Source organism: Salmo salar, chromosome ssa29, assembly GCF_905237065.1.
Source record: "Salmo salar chromosome ssa29, Ssal_v3.1, whole genome shotgun sequence".
Lineage (NCBI taxonomy): Eukaryota > Metazoa > Chordata > Actinopteri > Salmoniformes > Salmonidae > Salmo > Salmo salar.
The window spans coordinates 13819181-13842774 of record NC_059470.1 but is presented as its reverse complement, the minus strand read 5'-3'; the positions used below and the strand labels follow the sequence as shown (position 1 = coordinate 13842774).

Here is a 23594-nt window from a genome sequence, read left to right as displayed (position 1 = left end):
GCACAAACACACTACAGCACAGAGAGAGAGAGGGGGGAGGGGGAGATGGAGGAATAATGAAGGGTAAATAGAGAGCGGGATGAACAGGGTTAAAGATGAGGGGAGAAAAAGAGAAAGAATGGAAAACGAGTGGAATATGAGAGAGGAAAAAAAGTTCATTCCATCAATGGAGGAAAAGGTTCGATCTGGAAAGAGTGAGGAGATGCACGTGCATCAAATCAAATCAAAGTTTATTTGTCACATACAACCGAATACAACAGGTGTAGTAGACCTTACAGAGAAATACTTACTTACAAGCCCTTAATCAACAATGCAGTTTTAAGAAAAATAAGTGTCAACAAAGTATTTACTAAAATAAACTGAAGTAAAAAATAAATTAAAAATTAAAAAAGAAGATGAAAGAAAAATAACAAATAATTAAAGAGCAACAACGAAATAACATTAGCGAGGCTATATTCAGTGGGTACCGGTACAGAGTCAATGTGCGGGGGCACAGGTTAGTCGAGGTAATTGAGGTAATATGTACATGTAGGTAGAGGTAAAGTGAGAGCAGCGTAAAAATGCAAATAGTCTGGGTAGAAGCTATTAAGAAGCCTTTTGGACCTAGACTGGGTGCTCCGGTACCGCTTGCCGTGCGGTAGCAGAGAGAACAGTCTATGACCATGGTGGCTGGAGTCTTTAGCAATTTTTAGGGCCTTCCTCTGACACAGTCTGGTATAGAGGTCCTGGATGGCAGGAAGCTTCGCCCCTGTGATGTACTGGGCCGTACACACTACACTCTGCAGTGCCTTGCGGTCGGAGGCCGAGCAGTTGCCATACCAGGCAGTGATGCAACCAGTCAGGATGCTCTCGATGGTGCAGCTGTAGAACATTTTGAGGATCTGAGGACCCATGCCAAATCTTTTCGGTCTCCTGAGGGGGAATAGGCGTTGTCGTGCCCTCTTCACGACTGTCTTGGAGTTTTTGGACCATGATAGTTCGTTGGTGACGTGGACACCAAGGAACTTGAAGCTCTCAACCTGCTCCACTACAGCCCTGTCGATGAGAATGGGGGTCGTGCTCTGCCCTCCTTTTCCTGTAGTCCACAATCATCCCCTTTGTCTTGATCACGTTGAGGGAGAGGTTGCTATTCTGGCCTCTCCCTCATCGTGAACAAGACAAAGGAGATGCATGCGTGTGTGTGTGTGTGTGTGTGTGTGTGTGTGTGTGTGTGTGTGTGTGTGTGTTTGCACTTTGTGCAGCTATGCCAACAACATTAAGAGCTCGAGCACAGCTGGAATAACTAAAACACTGTGGGGTGAGGAGGTGGGGGGGGGGTGTTGAAGGATAGGGCCCTATAAAGGAGCACACAAAACCAAGTGTGCATCCCAAATGGCACCCTATTCCCTATTTAGTACACTACTTTCGACCAGGGTCCATAGGGCTCTGGTCAAAAGTAGTGCACTATATAAGGAATAGTGTGCCATTCGGGAGGCAAGCCCGTGAGAAACAGCTGAGAGGTGGAGAGGTTAGCAAACCTCAAGTGTGACCAAATGGTCGGAGGTTGGCGGTTCAATCCCCAGGTCAATCCCCATATTGAAGAGACTAGAGAGACGTTCACAATTACAAGCTCAATGGTGTCATTGAGTGAATAGCACATACTTAGGTCGCCATGCTGTGTGCAACACTGCACTGATGGGGACATGGGGATGCCCTTGGCCCTATGGGAGGGGAACGGGAAGAGGGATTCTCTGCTGGATGGAGGATTTGGGTGGTGGGTCCCATTCAAAAGGGATGAGACTTAAGATTGTGCCCAGATGGCACTTAGTCTGGCCTACAGCTGATGGGGGATCGTCCCCTGAAGTAAGGGCCATTTAGTAGCAATTAGTTACGCCTCACCACGCACACACACTTGCGCACACACATGCCATTCAACTTGTTCAGTCTAGCCCTTTCTCACCCTTTTGTGTTCAGTGACATGGTCGGGCTGTTTAAACTCTAAGTCGTTTCCACGTTTAGATATTGTTCGATCAGAGTGGGCGACGCCACACCTTGACATCTGAACTGTTTGTGGGGCAATGAGTTCTAGATGAAGTGACTAATGAACAGGACCTGAAATGGAGGGGTGAAAAAGCTATGATTCTCGTCTGTTACCCTTCAAAGAAGTCCGCAATCATCCAACCCGTCTCCAACAGATACACCTCAAGAGGAATCATTACAACAAAACTGGGGCTTTTTGTACGAAGTATCAAATCCATGCAGTTATTTGGGAGTGGGGAGGTGCGACTGCAAAGCACGGGCGAGAGGGTTGGTTTAAATGTTGTTGTCAAGGACAAACAGTGCAACAACGCAGCCCATCGGTGGCTTTCGGCGGAGCTAATGCGATTATGCTCGTCGAGTGCCTCCGTCTCCCAGACCTCTCTACTTAAGACGCTTTGGAGGACTGGCGAGGGACCGTGTGTCGTTTCACACAGGAACGAGCTGAGTGCATCTTACATTCCTGGGTAACAAACCCACACGATGTAATCTTTATGCTTACACGACGCCTCTTTTGCGCTTGCTACCCAGTAGATAAGGGGCGAATAAAGAGCCGGGCCACAATGGAAACCTCCGGCGTTCCTCTAGCGTTCCCCGCACCCCCAGCCCTCCGCCTATTAGCTGATTTATTTATTGTGCACCGTATTTGTTTGAGTCGCACTGGTGTACTAAGAGCAACTGGGACCCCAAAAGTCCCCAAGACTGAAACAATGGAAAAAGCAGTCAGCCCTTTTCCCTTGGTGGAACGGTTACGTGGTATCGGGTCGCTCTCTCTCTCTCTCTCTCTCTCTCTCTCTCTCTCTCTCTCGCTTTTACTTTGACTCGATTCATTTCCCCCCACGATGCCACAGAGTCTCTGTTCTATACACTTTCTGCACTTGGCATAAAAGAGGGAAAAGATGCTAGTTCAGGTATTTCGTTTCCAAGCAGTACCCAACAGTTGGAAAATGATATCCAGGTAAAACACAGTACGGCAGCAGCCAAGAAATACAATACGTAAAGTCTAGCCATCATTTGTCCGTAATTCCTAAACCAGTACGTGAGCCCTTGAGATGTTGGTCCATCTTGACTTGAATCCCCACAACAATGATTATTATACAAATAAGCCTCTCTTTCCAACTTGCTCCTAGCCATTCAGTTCAACGTGGTAAATACAGGTTTCCTGCCTACATTCACCACTTTGAGTCTTTGGCCCTAAAATGGGGTTAAGTGACCGCATGGAATTCAAAGCGGAGCAAAGAGTGAGGGTCGTATTGGCACACTTCACACCACGCTTCGGAAGGCTCTCAAGCAAGACGCCACAAAAGCCTGAACCTACTCTACCTACACATCTCTCCTGTACTTTGCTTAGTATGTTTACCACTGTGTTTTTTTCACTATGGGTACCTCCGCATGTGTCAAAATGAGAGCGAGAGATGCTCTCTACTGTATTTGAGAGTGTGCGAGCTTTTCTGTGCGCGAGTGTATGTACACTGTATGGGCTTGTGTGACTTTTCATCTACAAGTGTATGTATACAGAGCATCAGGAAGAGAGGGGACCCGGGGGAGTGGAAGGGTGGAAGCAGAGGAATTCCTTTGTTGATGAAAAAACGCACATACACTAATACACACACACACACACACACCTCATAGTGAGTGGGATCAAGCAGAGGGATGGTAGGGGGGCTGTAGAGGGAGCAGGTAAGGCTTTGAGAGGGGGTCTCCTTGCATGGCCCTGGGGACAATCGAACTGCCTCCTCTCCTCTCCTCCATTCTCCCTCCCTCCCTCCATCCCTGCCTCCCTTCCTCCCTCCATCTCCACAGGAGGCCTTCCTCTCCATGTCTCCACATGCTACTGCTCACATTCATAAAGACCTCGAGATAGCTAATACAGTCTGTCCACATACTAGTAGAACTTCCATTCATACTTGTATGTTCATCCCTAATGCAATGTCTCCATAGAGGTTCCATTCATATCATTAGACTTGTATCATTGCATGAAGCAGACATCCTACCCAAGATAATGTACTTACACAGTTGACATACAGTCAACTCATACAGCTGGACACACTGGGTGCTAAGGCTGACCCCAATTAGTCGATTGGTCGATTATTTGGTCGAATAGACTGTTGGATCGACCAATACTTTTTTTGTGTCGAGCAGTAGCAAATACACTATATACAGTGGGGGGGAAAAGTATTTGATCCCCTGCTGATTTTGTACGTTTGCCCACTGATAAAGAAAGGATCAGTCTATATCTTTAATGGTAGGTTTATTTGAACAGTGAGAGACAGAATAACAACAAAAATATCCAGAAAAACGCATGTCAGAAATGTTATAAATTGATTTGCATTTTAATGAGGGAAATAAGTATTTGACCCCCTCTCAATCAGAAGTTTGCCAATGAACATCTGAATGACTCAGAGGACAACTGGTGAAAGTGTTGTGGTCAGATGAGACCAAAATGGAGCTCTTAGACATCAACTCAACTCGCCATGTTTGGAGGTGGAGGAATGCTGCCTATGACCCCAAGAACACCATCTCCACTGTCAAACATGGAGGTGGAAACATTATGCTTTGGGGGTGTTTTTTTGCTAAGGGGACACGGCAACTTCACCGCATCAAAGGGACGATGGACGGGTTCTCTGGAGTGATGAACCATGCTTCACCGTCTGGCTGTCCGGCGGACAAATCTGGGTTTGGCGGATGCCAGGAGAACTCTACCTGCCCCAATGCATAGTGCCAACTGTAAAGTTTGGTGGAGGAGGAATAATTGTCTGGGGCAGTTTTTTATGGTTTGGGCTAGGCCCCTTAGTTCCCACGGGTACCAGTACTTAAAATGTAATAAAATGTATGCACTCTACTGTAAGTCGCTCTGGATAAGAGCGTCTGCTAAATTACTAAAATGTAAATGTAAAATTAGTTCCAGTGTAGGGAAGTCTTAACATGCATACAATGACATTCTAGACGATTCTGAGCTTCCAACTTTGTGGCAACTGTTTGGGGAAGGCTCTTTCCTGTTTCAGCATGACAATGCCCCCGTGCACAAAGCGAGGTCCATACATAAATGGTTTGTCGAAGAAGAACTTGACTGGGCTGCACAGAGCCCTGACCTCTTCTACCCCGTCGAACACCTTTGGGATGAATTGGAACACCGACTGCGGGCCAGGCCTAATCGCCCAACATCATTGCCCGACCTCACTAATGCTCTTGTGGCTGAATGGAAGCAAGTCCCGCAGCGACGTTCCAACATCTAGTGGAAAGCCTTCCCAGAAGAGTGGAGGCTGTTATAGCAGCAAAGGGGGGACCAACTCCGTATTAATGCCCATGATTTTGGAATGAGATGTTCGACGAGCAGGTGTCCACATACTTTTAGTAATGTAGTGTATATATAAATGTATTTTTTATGGCACATGAGACACCTGTCTTATTCGTGCCCATCTCAGTGAACTAATCCATTGCGGAGGCTGAGACTCATCCATTGCGCAGGCCTAGGGGATGGCGCAGTCCAAGAAGAAGTGGAGTGTGGCTTATATGCACAATGCACATCTCTCTCCTGAATGCGCTCTCTCTCACACCAATTTGTGCTCATTCATTGTTTCCTAACTTAATTCTGTGAATTGTTTGCATTTGATTGTTAGTGTATCAATTCCTCATTACGTATATCACCAGTATTACATTTACCGTTAATTCCTTTCATTTCTAATCTACAATGTTTGTTTGGTTACAGTAATTTCTGTTAATGCGTTGAATATATTATTATTCCTTCTATCGTTTTCATTATCGGATTGGACCTTTTGTTTTGGTTTATTTAATTCCATTTAGAGTTTTGTCAATTTAGTCATTGTCTTTTGTTTGGAGCGCTCGTGTCAATGTTGAGTAACGACGTGCACCTGATTACACATAGAAAGAAGTAGGCCTATAGGCTACCTGGCCTGCGCTAAAATGTAGGCTTATACACATGCCCATTTGGAGATCTGATAGTATTTCTGATTGGCTTAAAGCACCACCACCAATGAGCTGTGGAGCTTCTCAAAGTAATCGTTTTCTTCACCTCAGACAGCAAGTAAACAAAGTCTGTTTTTAACATCCATAGAGAATGACAATAGTTCCTCAATGTATTTCAAAAATCTTACCAGCTCTCTCCCTTACAATAACCACTCAGCGTGAAAGGGAAAAATGCCATGCTCTGATCCAGTGGAAACATCATAAAATAGGCCTACCTGATTACTTTTTATCCCTTAAGCAAATCGTCTACAGTTGTGTCTGTCCTGAGCTCACTTGACGTGTGAGAAACTCTGAGGGCCTAGAATATTTTATTGAATGTTTGCTAGTTTGCTAGCACCAGCTTCAGGCCTGACCTAAGTTAATAGTTGATACAATGTTTCAAGTTCATTGCAGACAGGCCATGCGTAGCCAATGTGATTTATAGGATATTTATTTTAACCAGGATATTTTCTACCTGCAGGCTGCAATGTTTTATTTGTCGGCTTTATGTAGGTTAGTTTTGGCAATGGCAATAGAACTAACTTTTTAGGTTTGTATCATTTTCGTTTCGATTTGGATCGAATTTTGATGAACCACTTGACAATGATTTTGAGACACGAAGACGTTATTATAAATGAAATTGAACTGTTCCACGAAAATGTGAATATGAAAACCCTAACTGGCACGCAGATCGGTAGAAATAGTGAGATCAATTGGCATTCCACATGAGAAAGGTTGCCCGACTCCTCGTGTAGCCTATTACCGGCAACATCAGGAGAGTAACGGCAGAATCTACGAAAGCCAGCAGGATTGGAAGGAGGACGGTCGGGTCAGGTTACATTTTTTTTCTTCTGGTCATCTTGATCTCTGGCTCCCTCTTGAGTCATATGTGTCTTATTTTATGGCCCTGGTCAAAAGAAGTAGGGAATAGGGTGCCATTTGGGATGCAGACACAGAGACAGTTCCAGTGGAGTGATGGAGTTGTTGCTTCAACTTCCCCCGGACCGTGTCCGTCTGTCTGTCCAGAGGCTGAGCCCACAGGTTGCTGGTCCCTCTCTCATTTCCACACTCTAACCCCCCAGTTCCCTCTGGGCTCTCCTACTCTCCCTCTGTCTCAGTCTATTTTCTCTCCTTTCCCCCTCTCTATCTTTCCATCGCCCTCTTTCCCTTTTCTATATCGGTCTTTTCCTTTCTTTCTCTCTCTCTCTCTGTCTCTCCAACTTTCGATCTATCTTTTCCCCCTCTCCTTATCTCACAAATCTCTCCCGCGCGCCCTCTCTCCCTCTCGCTCTGCCTTCCTCCCACCCCACCCCTTTGCTCTCTCCTTCCTCTCTGTCACTGGTATAAACGGTACAGCACAGACCAGAATGAGTGGAGGAGAGGAGGGTAGTGAATGATGTGATTGATGACAGAGCAGGGCCTCTGTGGGGGAACAACAGCCAGGGGCCAGCGTGATAATAACGCAGCACAATAATCAACCCAACCCATGAAGCAGACAATCAGCAAGGCAAAGCAGGCAGCACAGGCCCCTATTAGGCAGGCCTCATCAGGACGGCTAAGTGAGAAATTAGCCCTCGCCGAGCTCCGCGACGATTCATCAAGTCGCTGGCCCCCGACGCCCCCCCCTCTCAAGAAGTCATAATGTTTACTTAAAGACTCGCCGCCATGCCCCGGAGGTGCGCTTTATTGGCTGTTATTAATTCTCCGTCCGGACCCTCGCGGCCGCCCCATTTAAACTGTATTAGAGGGGGGATGATTGGACGAGATGAAGTTGCACTGGTGTTAGGCTCTCTGGCGATAAAGAGAGGGTGAAAGGGAGGGAGGGAGGGAGAGAGGGCAGAGAGCAGGGCAAAATAAAGGAATGCCATCACATTGCAAAATGAAGTCCTGGAATTAGACCCTTGTTCAATGGGAAGTGAAAGAGGGATGGAGGGAGAAGGAGAGGATGAACGGACGGAGGAAGTGAAAAAGGAGGAAAGGCATTCAAAGGGCAACTGAGTCACACATTCCACACTACACTCTGATGATTCTGTTTTATCAACTGTTCTCCTTCTACCAGGTGGACCCACTGAGTCTGAGTCCCAAATGGCACCCTATTCCCTATTTAGTGCACTACTTTTGATCAGGGTCCACAGGGCTCTGCTCAAAAGTAATGTACTACGTAGGGAATAGGGCACCATTTGGGACGCTAGTCGAGGAAATAACTTCAACCCGCCCCGGCCAAGAACGCCTGGCGATTGCTCATGCTATCACAGCCCTAATAGTCTTTTAACATGGCATGGCAGTGACGGACGGGGGAAGAAGCGGGAGAGGGAAGTGGGGGAGTTGGGCCTAGTTCATTTGTTGGGGTGGACGGAACTGAGGCTCACTTAATGAGGCGGCTAAGTAACTCCTCTTAAACCACGCAATGCTATGAATCACGTGTATAAAACAAACTCTATGACCGGGTGTAAGGAGTGCGCTGAGAGTTGGGAAGCAAGTTCAGGGAGTGTGAGTTTTCATAAATAAACACAACTAAATACAAAACAAGAAACACGAACAACGCACAGACATGACACTGGAACAGAACCAGTAACGCCCGGGGAAGGATCCAAAGGGAGTGACATATATAGGGCAGGTAATCAAGGAGGTACTCTACTCTACTGTAATCTACTGTACTGTACTCTACTCTACTGTAATGTAATCTACTCTACTGTACTCTAGTCTACTATACTCTAATCTACTCTACTGTAATGTAAACTACTCTACTGTAATATACTGTACTGTACTTTAGTCTACTGTACTCTAATCTACTCTACTGTACTGTAATGTAATCTACTCTACTCTACTGTACTGTAATCTACTGTACTGTACTCTACTGTAATGTAATCTACTCTACTGTAATCTACTGTACTGTACTCTACTCTACTGTACTCTACTGTACTGTAATTTAATCTACTCTACTGTACTGTAATCTACTGTACTGTACTCTACTGTACTGTAATGTAATCTACTCTACTGTAATCTACTGTACTGTACTCTACTCGACTGTACTCTAATCTACTCTACTGTACTGTACTGTAATCTACTCTACTGTAATCTACTGTACTGTACTCTACTCGACTGTACTCTAATCTACTCTACTGTACTGTAGTGTAATTTACTCTACTGTAATCTACTGTACTGTACTCTACTGTACTGTACTCTAATCTACTCTACTGTACTGTAATGTAATCTACTCTACTGTACTCTACTCTACTGTAATGTAATCTACTGTACTGTACTCTACTGTACTCTAATCTACTGTAATGTAATCTACTCTACTGTACTGTAATCTACTGTACTGTACTCTACTGTTCTGTAATGTAATCTACTCTACTGTAATCTACTGTACTGTACCAGGAGTATGGTTGAGAAAGTGGTAGATCAAAGGAAGTAGAGACACAGAGGGAGTCCTAGTCAGAGACTCCCAGGCAGCTCAGCTCAGCCAGCTCCCCTATGGCTGACGTGTCTCACAACAGCACCACTAGTTTGGTAGGAAGACAACACTTCAGTCTCACTTTCATGAAAAGCACCCCCATCAGGGCTTGCTCACTCACTCTCTCTCTCTCTCACACACACACACACACACGCTTACTCTCAGAGGGATTGGCGCTCCCCAAAGCACCCGTTTCTCTCCCACAGTGTCAGTAAGGTGCACCTACGCTCACACACATGCACCCACGTGCACACACACACACACGCACACACACACACACACACACACACACACACACACACACACACACACACACACACACACACACACACACACACACACACACACACACACACACACACACACACACACACGTCCCAGAGCTCGGCCTAAAGGTCTATTGAAGTTGCACTGTACGTTTCAAAACACACACAAGAGAATATCATCGGAGTGAAGACTGAATTTGAAGTTAGTGCAAGTCCAGTAAAAAGGTATACATCTGATTCAAACCCCGTACTCCATTGAGATATGCAATAACATCCACATGACTTATCATACAACTCACAGCGTTTCCAAGTGTGCAACAAAACCCTCCCCCTAAACTCAAAAGGGACATACAGACTAGCTCCCGAAAGAAAGGGCCACGAGAAAACGCGGGGAACAAGACTTGTAATTACACTGGCAGCTCCCTCGGGCCCTGGAGCCGTCATCAGTCAGGAAGCTAACCAACATCTGGCTGTGTTTACGCCTTTCAGCTGTTTGCGTTGCCGCCTGAAATAAATTCTGGGGGCCGTAAAGCCATCGCTTAGGACGCCTCCTAAACACTCTCCACACTCGCTTACTTCTCAGTTATCCCTCCAGACCAAGGTTGTATTCATTAGGGCACAAATCGTTTCAAAACGTTTTAACAACGGATAACACTTTTTTGTTGTTGTTATTGGAAAGGTCACGGTAGTCCGTCCCTGTTTCAGTCCGTTTTCTCCCATTTGGTGCCCGATGAACACAGCCCGGGGCTCCGGCACTACGCCAACGCTAGTATGCTAATACGTGCAAATAAAAACGTTGAGGAGGAAGCCTTAATTGATGAGTTAGACGGGTACCGGGGGTTAATTGGGAAACATGGGGAGCAGCTGGCACCGTTCTGGAGGTTGAGACAGGGATAATAAGTTCACCCTTTGCAGGAGAGACAGTCGGCGATGAATCAGATCAGAGGAACGTTGTACTGTAATCACCCCCTTCTCTTTTTCTCTAGTTTTTTCCTCTCGTTCTCTCTCTCTCTCTTTTCTGATCGGCAGAGACAGTCTGGCTAGCAGCTACACAATCTGGCACCTATCACACACAGGACTGGTTGGTAGAACCCTCTCCCGCGTTCACACACACACACACACACACACACACACACACACACACACACACACACACACACACACACACACACACACACACACACACACACACACACACACACACACACACAGAAACGCGCACTGGAGCTAATCACTCACAAGCACAATAACTCTTACCTCTAGGACATGGACCTACTTTATCAGTTTAAGGGTCGATGCATGTAAATGTTTTTCCCAATGTATGTGTAAATGGGTTATTAGGCTGTGTTAGCCTGGTTTGCATTGATCTCGACGCCAGCGGGAGAAACGGGAAGCTAGCTCAGCGCTCTGCTCATATCTCCAGAGCTGAGCCATAATCACAGCGCAGCCTGTTTCAATGAAGGCAACATTAACATACACCGTCTCAAGCACACTAAACCGTCCACCGGGACTCTGTATAAATGCACACAAAACTCTACAGTGCAATCAAGCCCATATGTGACGGTCAGTATAACTTTGTGATTTCCTCTGAAGTCTCAGAATTGGGCGTGTCACTACAACCAGAACTCTACTAAATAATAGAACCCATATAGGAACTACTGGAACAACAGTGGTTGTTTTGATCTCGTACTTCTTCGCCCATTAAAAGAAACAGAATATATAAAACTGGTGTCTGTAAAGAGTGTCCGGGTAGGAGTCCTGATCTAGGATCAGCCCTCCCGTGCATAATTCGATATCTTATTACGATCTAGATGTCTAAACTTATCCTAGGTCAGCACTCACTGACACTCAGTACAGTAGCAGAGGGAGTATTCGGGGTTGAAGGTGGCGCAGGTAGAGTCATAGGCAGTAATGGGAGGAGACAGGGATTTACAGAGCCACACAAAAGCCAAGCTTTATAAATAATTCCAAAAGCTAACAGGATCCCTTGTGTGTGTGATGTGTGACTGCTGACTCTCCTCAACACACACATACACACACACACACACATAGACACACACACACTCTCTCGCTCTCTTTCACACACACACACCCTACCACCTCTCTTGAATAAGTAATCTCATGCTCTCCTTTGGTTCTGGTTAGCACTGACTACTTAAGACCCATTCATTTTGGGTAACCTTCTAAGAAAAAACATGTCTTCTCACAGTGCACATTTAACCCAGAAAAATACACTCTCACACGCACACGCTCGACACACACACACACACACACACACACACACACACACACACACACACACACACACACACACACACACTCATGATGCATGGCGGCAAAGCAGCACACCGGAGACCTGTCTTGTAAATCTCTTTGTGAACGCAGCTTTGGGGGGTAGACAGGGCAGGGGCTTACACACTGAGACCTGGGGTAGAGCTATAGACTCCACACCTCTAACGCTCTCTCCTTCCTCCACACCTCTAACGCACTCTCTCCTTCCTCCACACCTCTAACGCTCTCTCTCCTTCCTCCACACCTCTAACGCTCTCTCTCCTTCCTCCACACCTCTAACGCTCTCTCTCCTTCTTCCACACCTCTAACGCTCTCTCTCCTTCCTCCACACCTCTAACGCTCTCTCTCCTTCTTCCACACCTCTAACGCTCTCTCTCCTTCCTCCACACCTCTAACGCACTCTCTCCTTCCTCCACACCTCTAACGCTCTCTCTCCTTCCTCCACACCTCTAACGCTCTCTATCCTTCTTCCACACCTCTAACGCTCTCTCTCCTTCCTCCACACCTCTAACGCTCTCTCTCCGTCCTCCACACCTCTAACGCTCTCTCTCCTTCTTCCACACCTCTAACGCTCTCTCTCCTTCCTCCACACCTCTAACGCTCTCTCTCCTTCCTCCACACCTCTAACGCTCTCTCTCCTTCCTCCACACCTCTAACGCTCTCTCTCCTTCCTCCACACCTCTAACGCTCTCTCTCCTTCCTCCACACCTCTAACGCTCTCTCTCCTTCCTCCACACCTCTAACGCTCTCTCTCCTTCCTCCACACCTCTAACGCTCTCTCTCCTTCCTCCACACCTCTAACGCTCTCTCTCCTTCCTCCACACCTCTAACGCTCTCTCTCCTTCCTCCACACCTCTAACGCTCTCTCTCCGTCCTCCACACCTCTAACGCTCTCTCTCCTTCTTCCACACCTCTAACGCTCTCTCTCCTTCTTCCACACCTCTAACGCTCTCTCTCCTTCCTCCACACCTCTAACGCTCTCTCTCCTTCCTCCACACCTCTAACGCTCTCTCTCCTTCCTCCACACCTCTAACGCTCTCTCTCCTTCCTCCACACCTCTAACGCTCTCTCTCCTTCCTCCACACCTCTAACGCTCTCTCTCCTTCCTCCACACCTCTAACGCTCTCTCTCCTTCCTCCACACCTCTAACGCTCTCTCTCCTTCCTCCACACCTCTAACGCTCTCTCTCCTTCCTCCACACCTCTAACGCTCTCTCTCCTTCCTCCACACCTCTAACGCTCTCTCTCCTTCCTCCACACCTCTAACGCTCTCTCTCCTTCCTCCACACCTCTAACGCTCTCTCTCCTTCCTCCACACCTCTAACGCTCTCTCTCCTTCCTCCACACCTCTAACGCTCTCTCTCCTTCCTCCACACCTCTAACGCTCTCTCTCCTTCCTCCACACCTCTAACGCTCTCTCTCCTTCCTCCACACCTCTAACGCTCTCTCTCCTTCCTCCACACCTCTAACGCTCTCTCTCCTTCCTCCACACCTCTAACGCTCTCTCTCCTTCCTCCACACCTCTAACGCTCTCTCTCCTTCCTCCACACCTCTAACGCTCTCTCTCCTTCCTCCACACCTCTAACGCTCTCTCTCCTTCCTCCACACCTCTAACGCTCTCTCTCCTTCCTCCACACCTCTAACGCTCTCTCTCCTTCCTCCACACCTCTAACGCTCTCTCTCCTTCCTCCACACCTCTAACGCTCTCTCTCCTTCCTCCACACCTCTAACGCTCTCTCTCCTTCCTCCACACCTCTAACGCTCTCTCTCCTTCCTCCACACCTCTAACGCTCTCTCTCCTTCCTCCACACCTCTAACGCTCTCTCTCCTTCTTCCACACCTCTAACGCTCTCTCTCCTTCTTCCACACCTCTAACGCTCTCTCTCCTTCCTCCACACCTCTAACGCTCTCTCTCCTTCCTCCACACCTCTAACGCTCTCTCTCCTTCCTCCACACCTCTAACGCTCTCTCTCCTTCCTCCACACCTCTAACGCTCTCTCTCCTTCCTCCACACCTCTAACGCTCTCTCTCCTTCTTCCACACCTCTAACGCTCTCTCTCCTTCTTCCACACCTCTAACGCTCTCTCTCCTTCCTCCACACCTCTAACGCTCTCTCTCCTTCCTCTACACCTCTAACGCACTCTCTCCTTCCTCCACACCTCTAACGCTCTCTCTCCTTCTTCCACACCTCTAACGCTCTCTCCTTCTTCCACACCTCTAACGCTCTCTCTCCTTCCTCCACACCTCTAACGCTCTCTCTCCTTCCTCCACACCTCTAATGCTCTCTCTCCTTCCTCCACACCTCTAACGCTCTCTCTCCTTCCTCCACACCTCTAACGCTCTCTCTCCTTCCTCCACACCTCTAACGCTCTCTCTCCTTCCTCCACACCTCTAACGCTCTCTCTCCTTCCTCCACACTCGCTCTTTCTCCCTTTTTCTTTCTTTCTTTTTTCTCGCCTTCTCTCTTTCACACACTCTCCATCCCTCCTCCTCTTTCCCTCTTCTAGTTCTCTCTCTGTCCGACTAGCAGTCTCTGCTCCAGAACAGCGTTGGTTGGTCCCACAGCCCCGCAGGCTCCACTAGCACCGCGGTGACTAATGTCCTGCCTTAGCTCAGACAATGAGTTTGGGACGGAGCCGGGAAAGTGTTGAGGAGGGAAAAAAAACTGCCGGGCACCTTTGACAAATGGAACCCTTCGCACTCCCCTGCTCACTGAGGGAGGCTTTACAAAGTCACGCGACACGGTGCGACACGCTCGGCGTCCTCCGAGGCACGGCTGGGACCTGCGGAGCACCGAGGCTTCTGGGAAAGGGGAACATAATGAATTCTTTGGGAAGTCCAGCCCTGGCTTTTTTTTCTTCATGAATAAGATCTATTTCCAAAGCATGTCGACCTCTCTTAATAAAAACACCAGTCAGGCCTGGAATAGCCCATATACAAGTTCATATTTCTGTTGCTCTATACATTTCCGAGGCCCACTTTTTTTCTCCCCAAGACAGACCTGTCAGAGTCAGTGTAGTGTCAGGGCCCGCCCTGAGGTTTCCTCTGGCAGGTAGGGGAGCCCCGATGACAGACCGTCATTAGAAATGGCTGTAGTCCCCCCCCCACCCCCCCTCTTTTCAAGGAACTAAAAACTCTTGGATCCCCCCACCTCCCACTCCCTCCTCCTTACTCCAGCCCCCCCCCCCTCCCACCTTTCTCCCTTCAACCCTGCAAGGAACTGGGCTTTTGTCTAAAAAATAAGCAAAGGAGAGGAATCCCCCCCCTGCGCCCCCTCCAAACCCGTTCCTCCTTGCTCCCTGCGGAGTATTGTTAAAACACGGCCCCCACTAGCTCCTTCTCTCTCCCTCTCTTTCTCTCTCTCCGAGGCCCAGCTCTTAAGACAGAGTGCTTTTGCATGAGAAAAACCGATTAGTCTTCAAATGCCATCCAGACAAAAGAGGCCTCCTTTCAGGTCGGGCAAGAAATTTTCTCCGATAGTAGAGTTCCCCTTTTGTTTTTCTAAGATGAGGCCTTTTTTGTCTTACAGGCAGGGGCTGTTAACATTCACTTGCAGAGGAGGCCCCACTGGCCCCTGGAGAAGAGGAGGAACGGGGGTCAAATTCCCCGCAAAAGAGGACGGAAGTGAAGGAGTAGGGGAAAGGGGGAAGAGAGGGAAAGGAGGGGAAGAGGCACTCATTTAAACATGTTTGCAGAAGGGAGGGGACAACTGGGCCTGAACTTTATTCAGGTATTAACCTTGGGATTGGCATTTGACATTCAAACAATGTCCCCGTCCTCAATCTCGACCCCCAGGTTCCACTAAGACCCACGGGGCTTACTCACTAACGCAGATAACCAGGCCAGCATGGGGCACAGCAAATACAAAACACGTTAAAACAACTTCACCATTGTCATGTGTAGCAGAACAGTCTGAGCAATGCAACAAAATCATTCCAAACAGCTATTTATGAAATTGACATTAGAAATGATCTTTCTCATATAGACTTGGGGGGGGGTGTACGAAAATGAACTCCCATTCAGTCCCAATCACAATAATCAGTGACCCTTTCCTTGCCTTCAACTGACCTCTCCCGCAGTAGTCCTGTGTGTGTGCGTGCATGCGCCTATCTGAGCCTGTCCATGTGTGTGTGTGTCTTCGTGCAGCAGCCTGACCCATGGCTTTCCACACACACACAAACACACAGACCAGGAAGGAGGGGGGGGGAGTGACAGATCATTGTTCACAGTGTGCTGGCCACCTCATCTGTCCCCTGGCCGCCACCACCCTCCCTGGACAACGACGGAGAGCAAGCCCCCTTACGGATGCCACAACTGGGCTCGCGTCAAGCCCCTGACACAATGCCACATCTACAATAACAGACCCAAAACCCCTGGAAGTCGGGAACTACAACTCCACTGTCCAAGCTCAGCGTCTCAACTTTACACAGCCCTCCACGCCACAGGCAAATGGGCCCGCAGCTCACTTCACCTCTTGCTGCCACACTTCACACAGCAGCCGCAAAGACGCTTTTACAGCGGCTCAGGGCTAACAGCGGAGGAGACGAGCGCAGTCCAGCTCCATCGTCAGCCAGGCGCGACCTGCCGCCATTTGTACTCTGTTTGTACTCGAGTGTGTGAGAAAAGACAACGCAGGCGCCCGCTGACTCACACTGGGGTTCATGCAGGAGTCTGTTAGCACTCATTCACTCCTGCATTCATCTTGGTTTTTTATCTAGTAAATCATTTGTTTCTCTCTCTTTTCTCTCTCTCGGTCTGTTACTCTCTCTCTCTCTCTCTCTCTCTTTTCTCTCTCTCTGTCTCTGTTACTCTCTCTCTCTTTCTCTCTCTCTGTTCTCTGTTACTCTCTCTCTCTTCTCTCTCTTGTTCTCTGTTACTCTCTCTCTTCTCTCTCTTGTTCTCTGTTACTCTCTCTCTCTTGTTCTCTACTACTCTCTCTCTCGTTCTCTGTTACTCTCTTTTCTCTGTCTTGGTCTCTGTTACTCTCTCTCTCTTTTCTCTCTCTTGTTTTCTGTTACTCTCTCTCTCTCGTTCTCTGTTACTCTCTCTCTCTTTTCTCTCTCTCGTTCTCTGTTACTCTCCCTCTCTCTTCTCTCTCATTCTCTGTTACTCTCTACCTCTCTCTCTCTTTCCCTCGCTCTCAGGGAGGCTGGTTGACCAGGCTAATTGGCAGGTCCACTCTGGGTTTCCGTGAGGCCAAAGCCCTGGAAAAGAAACGGCCACTCTGACTCTCAGCCTCTGGTACGGCAGCTTGAGCTCTGCCCCCCCCCCCAATTCTGAAAGAAGAACTACAGGCTACTTTGCTTGCACGCTCCTGTGTACGTGTGCGTGCGAGTGTACGTGCTTCCGTGCGTGCGTGTGTGTGCGTGTAAAACAGGTCTATGATGGGGATATTTTATATTGAGGTGCGTTTGCATTTTAAAACATGCAGGTGGAGTAAGAGTACATTTGGAAGCCCATGTGTAGGGTGTGGATGTGGGGGTTTATCTAAATGCATGCGTGTGTATAGGCATGTCATTACACTTGTCTCTCTCTCTCTCTCTGATCCCCCTTCATCAGATCAACCACCCCCCCCTCACTTTGCAAAAGACATGAGCCCAGTGAAAGGTGCCTTAAGTGGGGCTCCTTGAAGCAGAGATTGGGGGGGGGGTGAATGGGGTCCCGCTCTGGGATGCAGCTGGTGGAGGTGGAGGGAAGCTGGGGGAGAAGGAACACATAGCATATTAAATCGGCTGGCGGAGGCCGGGTAGGTCCACGCGGAGAGCTAGGAGAGCCAGATCTGAGGCATGCCCTGAAGGGATGGCTGGGCCTGGGGATTAGGAGAGCCAAGGAGAAGCCCTCGTGCTGCGCCACGCCGCACGCCTGCCTGCCCCCCTTCTTCTCTCCGCTCATACGCAAATGCATCCAGACACTTTGGCGTAGACTACACTTGGCGGCGAACTGCCACAGCCCAAACTTTTTACAAGGAGGCGAAGGAGCCGCTCACTCATCACACATACACCTCCGTCTCCTGTCTCGCTGCCTTTTTTCCCCCCTCAATATCTCTCTCTCTTTCTCTCTCCTTGACTTGTTTTCTTCCCCCCCTCAACTGTGCCTTTTCGATTTCATGTCGATATCAAAGTTCAGAAACATCAAAGTGAGGGACTCCTATTGGGGCCCGTCTATTCATGACGCGGCTAAACTCAGACTTAGGGGAAAGATGGACCGGATAGCCATTGTGATACCATGTTTATTTATTTCTGCCAACATGCTCTGAATAGATGAGGTAACTGCACCTCTTCTCGCCTGCTAATGTAAGCTGTGGTTTGTGGGATTGAAGTACTTAGCGCTCTGCTAAAGAGTTGTATGATAAACCTTTCGTCATATTGACATCCGTGACCGTCGAACGGCCCGTGAGTACAACAGGAATCCCACCCCATATCTGCCTCATACCCAGGGATCCACACCACAACAAACCAAAAATGTGAAGAAATGCTACAAAAAATGCCTTGGCCCTTATCTTTGATCAAAACAACTTCCCCTAAATGAACCTGGTAGAGCAATACACTTTCTACCTATGAGTGTGCCTTTATAGATGCCCATTAGCACGTCATTAGGGCCTCATGCATACACACCTGTTATCAGGTATTCTTCCTCTAGGATGTAAAAGGGCCTAAGGACAGAGGCCTGCCTAGAACAGTGGACTTGAGGGCTGGGGGCGAGGAGGAGGGGGCCCTGGTTTAAGAGGGTAATAGAGTGTCACCTTTGTGCATTAACATCTGCTTGTGTGACAGGTCCTATTTTGGGCAGGTTGGAGAGGTCACGGGTGCACTGCCTGGTGTTTTTGCAGCGATGCATAATTGAATGTAAAGGTGTGCTAATATGGAGATAAAGGGCCGCTCTGCTTTCTGACGGGCTGACGAAGGATAGGGGTTATCGCGTGAGTTTCCTTCCCTATCCGTGGGACTGTGAGTTACAGATTGCCCCCTTCACCAGACAGGCACTGATTCATCTCAGCTGGTGGAGGGAGAAAAAAAAACAGGCTTCTTCAATGTGCCTTTTTTTTTTTTAAATACCAGATTATCATCTTAAACATTGTGTGTATTTATCACTGTTACTGAATCATTTATGACAAGCAGTCCTTGTTTTGTAAAATTGCACCTGTTCAAGTGAAGCTGCAGCCCCTAGCTGAGCTCTGTTCTGTTCTGGAGACATTGTAAAACAGTAACGCCATACATATTTATAACACTGAGTGTGATCATCAGATATCATTCATATTTAATATGATTCAATCATAAAATATCTCTGGCTCCATGCACATTATTATACACATGTACTTAGAGCCAATCTGGGGTTATTTCAGAGCATCGTTTTCTCATGGAAAATATCTGCCATCCATTAAGGCTAAATAGAGCTCAAATTAATATAATTTCATGTTGCTTTTGTGATCATTAAATCTGGAGGTAAGTAATCACACATTCTTCAGGAAAAATGCACTCTGTCAAAGAGATTTCTGTCGACAATCAATCACTACTATTGCGGTAAATGAAACTCAATAGCAAAAACCCAGAAATATATAAATGGTATTATTTTTTTTAAGTCCATTGCATCATCTGGAAATAAAATAACAGATTATAATTTTAAAATAAAATGCAGGTAGGCCTTATCGAATTGAGGTATAACATTAGGATTTGTGGAAGCCAAAAACGTTGTTCCTGTTGATTAAAAGGCAAAAATGCATTAATAAAAATGTCCTGGCTAGATAAGGATAACAATGCACTATATTACTGTACCAAACACATGTTTTGATTAGGAACAATAATCTATTGAGGTATTGAGAAGTAGGCTAAAAGAAAGGTTTATATATTCCTTGATGTTCACACTTACCAAATATTATTTCAGCAAAATAGTTGAGCCGTTTCCTTTATCAATTAAATTATTATTCAGTAGGCTAGCCTAATAAGCATATGATTTCAGAAATAAGTGCATATTTCGGCTCATGCAAACAAAAGTATGCATTAAAAAAAATATCTGTGTAAAAACAATCACTAAATTAAGTGGGTTATATGTTCTTGCAGTGTATTTATTTATTTACAAATTACCACCGTAAGAATTGTATAAAAAACACGCATGGCAAACATTTTTCAAAAGGCAGCACATGACAGATTTTTCATAAGGGCATTAAACTGGCATAGTCCAGTCCAGATGACCATGTTCTTAACCCGAGGGGGGGAAAAAGCTTTTTATCTGCACAAGCTCTTAAACTTCTATTGTTTTGCATTCAACTCTTACTGCTCGTTCTCAAGGCAGTTAGATCTCCGTTAATAATTTGCCAAGTGTCAAAGAAGGTTTGGCTGAGCCGTCACCGCACGGCTGAACGCCTCGAACCTTCGTCGTTTGTATAGCGGCGTGAAACCCGAGACACAAACGGTCCACCAGTCACTCACAGCGAATCCGACAAGCAGATAAAATGTGGAACAGCTGGCAGGGAGCAGAAGGAAAAGTTTAAAACAAATATCTCCACATGTGGAGGGGTGCTGCCATGATACATAACGGACCGAAAAGTACATACGCAGAAAACTCAATGCATAAAAGACAAAAAATTATAGGCCGAATAATTAGGCCTGATTATAATAAGGGCAATAAAATATTTGGGGGAAGTATCCAAATGTACCCGCGCTAATATTAGTAGCATATCCTGTATTTCAACTCAGAAATGAAATGTTATATTTAGAACTTTTCTATTTAATTTGATATAACCCAGTCAATGTTCTACTATTGTCAAACTCGATACAATGCTGATTATATAGGTCTGAAGGCCTGTTTAATCTTGAAGCTGTGCCTTGTAAAATAAATGTTGGCCTACTTGTATTCCAACATTCATATTTTGATTGTAGAAATGGAGACATCAGTGGTTGCATTAGATTGTTATCAGAATAGTCTATACTCGATTCAGGAAAATGTTCCATACATTTTCGTAATGCAGTCATAACTCATATTAGGCATAATGGATGAGACCGAATCGATAACCAGCACGACTTGGTAAAATCGCGCTGAAATATGATCACATGTCAGCCTAAATATGCATGCCCCGTGCGTCTCTTTAGGCAAAAGTCCAAAAAGTTTTGTGTCTGTAGTGGAAGTTCCCAAAGTTGTTTCAGCCCACACTTCTCAACAATGCAATTACTTTTGCATTAAAGTGTTTACAAAAAGAAAAGCTTCAACCTTCCATAAAATAACTTTAAACGCACTTTTAACAACCATTGTGTTGAATTAAACAGAGTGAGTGTGAGTTTCTATCACCTTGGAAATTACATCAGCAAAGTTGAGAAAATTTGCAATGGGTCAACTTGTAACTTTAAAGAAAGTAGAAAACAACTAGAAAACATCCAGGAAAATAAATAGTAATTTTGTTTGATAATATTTGTGAATAAGGTGAATAAGTTGAGTTTTCATACAATTTTATTATTTCATCACCACCCTCCGATTTGTGGACTTCAATGAAATTCCAGCTTATTTGAAACGTGATACCTCTGACAGTTTTTGAATAGACGTCGTGTTTTCTCCCTCAAAACTTTCAAAGCCAGCAAAGAGCAAAAGGTTCAAAGGAAACAGTTCATCATGCCTCGTCGTGTTTTTTGCACTTACGTGTTCGAAGGATGTTTCCCTCCAATAATTCTTGATATTTTCTGTCTTCTTCTCTTAAGTGAAGTATTTTTTCGCTTGTTGCAGATGTGCCTCTCGCGCTCTGGAGTTGCCTGTGAGACTCCAACTCCAAAACCGCTCTGCCAGACTTTTCCTTCTTTTTCCGCGTCTTTCTCCTTTTCACAGTTTTCTGAATAGAGCGAACACTGAACTAATACCGTGAGCCACCCTGCATACCTGACGATGGCCGATGATGAACCTGTATGAATAAGACAACATAAGTGTTTACAAAAACGTGTGGACTGTTGTTATTACATTAAGTATGCCTTTCGAGGAGAAGAGGGCGAAGTGTAGAACTCCAGCTGCTCTTTCCCTCGCCTGACTCCTCCCTTCGGATCGGGCTCCCTCGCTCTCTCCCTCCCTCTCTTTCTATTCTCCCCCGCCTGCCCTCCCTTTCTCTTCTCTGCTCCGGGCCGCAGTTTCCTGAGACGGTGTAGACATGGTTGGAACGAATGGACCGTTGTACATTCAATTGCAAGAATTGGCAAATACTAATATTTCACTTATACCAATACTCCTTAGGATGAAGTTTGCGATTTTGAGTGTCAGTGTTGTCTTGTTACTTAAGATAGTTTCAACACCAGTGGCTGGGCATCAGCACAAGGCGCCCTATTAACGATTGGGTTTAGACCTTTTTCACAAACAATAAATAGAGCATGATAAATAAGCAGTATTAAGGATAAGGTGAGCATGGTTTATTTCAGTATGAGTTAATGTAATAAACCATACACACATTCTATAAATATGAACATTATATATATATATATATATATATATATATATACACTACCATTCAAGGTTTGTGGTCACTTAGAAATGTCCTTGTTTTTAAAGGAAAAGCCCATTTTTGTCCATTAAAATAACATCAAATTGATCAGAAATACAGTGTAGACATTGTTAATGTTGTAAAGGACTATTGTAGCTGGAAACGGCCGCTTTTTAGCGAAATATCTACATAGGTGTACAGAGGCCCATTATCAGCAACCATCACTCCTGTGTTCCAATGGCACTTTGTTTTAGCTGATCCAAGTTTATCATTTTAAAAGGATAATTGATCATTAGGAAACCCTTTTGCAATTATGTTAGCACAGCTGAAAACTGTTGTACTGATTAAAGAAGCAATAAATCTGGCCTTCTTTAGACTATTTGAGTATCTGGAGCATCAGCGTTTGTAGGTTCGATTACAGGCTAAAAAAGGCTAGAAACGAATAACTTTCTTCTGAAACTCATCAGTCTATTCTTGTTGTGAGAAATGAAGGCTATTCCATGCGAGAAATTGCCAAGAAACTGAAGATCTTGTACAACGCTGTGTACTACTCCCTTCACAGAACAGCGCAAACTGGCTTTAACCAGAATAGAAAGAGGAGTGCACAACTGAGCAAGAGGACGAGTACATTAGAGTGTCTAGTTTGAGAAACAGACGCCTCACAAGTCCTCAACTGGCAGCTTCATTAAATAGTACCTGCAAAACTGCAGTCTCAACGTCAACAGTGAAGAGGCAACTTCGGGATGCTGGCCTTCTAGGCAGAGTTGCAAAGAAAAAGCCATATCTCAGACTGGCCAATAAAAATAAAAGATTAAGATGGGCAAAAGAACACAGACACTGGAAAGAGGAACTCTGCCTAGAAGGCCAGCATCCCGGAGTCGCCTCTTCACTGTTGACATTGAGACTGGTGTTTTGTGGGACAAAAAATTGACAAAAATATTGCTTTTCTTTCAAAAACAAGGTAATTTCTAAGTGATCCCAAACTTTTCAACGGTATATACAGTGCCTTCAGAAAGTATTCAGACCCCTTGACTTTTTCCACATTTTGTTACTTTACAGCCTTATTCTAAAATGTTTTTTTTTTTACTCTGCAAACTACACTCAATATCCCATAACGACAAAATCTAAAACATGTTTTTAGTCATTTT

The 23594-nt window shown here is 46.1% G+C and overlaps 1 protein-coding gene across 4 annotated transcripts in view; it reads right to left on the bottom strand.

The window, feature by feature from the left end:
• LOC106590190 (transcriptional activator GLI3) overlaps positions 1-22017 on the bottom strand; it is a 130174-nt gene extending 108157 nt beyond the window's left edge. For all 4 annotated transcript variants that reach the window (XM_014180925.2, XM_014180927.2, XM_014180926.2 and 1 more), the window contains exon 1: positions 21624-22017. The gene's annotated coding sequence lies outside the window, so the exon portion shown is untranslated. The remainder of the gene's footprint in view (positions 1-21623) is intronic.
• Positions 22018-23594: the final 1577 nt, after the last annotated feature.